Here is a 1,218-nt window from a genome sequence, read left to right as displayed (position 1 = left end):
GATGATCATAAAAAAAGAGGAAAAACCCCAACGAGATGGATTGGCCAGGTGGCAGAATTGATGGACTCAAGTGTGGCAACAATAATGACGTTGGCGCAGGATCGGGCAGTGTTTCGTTCTACTGTGCATAGGGTTGCTATGAGTTAGCACCAACTTGCTGGCACCTAACAACAAAAACATATACATGTGATAATTAGACAGTGAATAAGGAAGACCTGAGAAGAATTAGTGCATTTGAGTTATGGTGTTTAAGAAGAATATTAAAAGTATTATTGACTTCCAGAAGAACAAACAAATCTGTGTTGGAGGAAGCACAGCCAGAACGTTCCTTAGAAGTCAGGATGGCAAGACTTTGTCTCTCATACTTTAGACCTGTTATCAGTAGGTACCAGACCCTGGAGAAGCATATTATGTTTGGTAAAGTTGAGAATCAGTGAAGAGGAAGAACTCCAAAAAGATTTATTGGTACAGTGGCAGCAGCAATGGGCTAAAGTGTAACAATTGTAAGGATGGTGCAGGACCAGGTAGTGTTTCATTCTGACGCACATAGGGTCCCTATGAATTCGAGCCAACTCAATGACACTTAACAACAGCAACAACAAATGTCATAATTTTAGTTGCACTTGTACATTACTATCATTTTACTAAGAAACTGTGGTGGAGTTGTAGAATAAGTGTTGGGATGCTATCCACAATGTTGGCAGTTCAAACCCAAAAGCTCTGTAGGAGAAAGATGAGGCTGACTATTTTTATAAAGATTTACAGTCTCAGAAACCCTACATTGGGTTGGTATTAGTTGGGTTTGATGGCAGTGGGCTTGGTTTGGGGTTTATTGCTTGTACTACATAATATACATCAAAAGTATAATGCACGTGATAGCTAGATAGAAAGGGAAGTATTGCTTTGTAAGATTCTGAAACTTTATGTGAAGTGGCATATTATTAACTCTAGGATATACTTCCAATCTGACATCTGAGTCACTGACAATGAACCTGCCAACTTCTACAGCCATGTGAGCTATTTCCTTCAGACAAATATAAATACATTTATATATATATAAACTTCACTGATTTTGTTTCTTTATAGAGTACACAGCCTAAGAAAATGTGCAACTGCTGCATTCAGAAGTGGACATAGAATAAGGAATATTATTGCTGATGTGTGATGGATCTTGGCTGAAAGCAGAGATTACTAGAGAGATGTTTCCCTGTGTTTTAT

The sequence above is a fragment of the Chrysochloris asiatica genome, unplaced genomic scaffold (genome assembly GCF_000296735.1).
Source record: "Chrysochloris asiatica unplaced genomic scaffold, ChrAsi1.0 scaffold00411, whole genome shotgun sequence".
Classification (NCBI taxonomy): Eukaryota; Metazoa; Chordata; class Mammalia; order Afrosoricida; family Chrysochloridae; genus Chrysochloris; species Chrysochloris asiatica.
The sequence above is the reverse complement of the archived record's forward strand: the minus strand, read 5'-3'. Positions refer to the sequence as shown.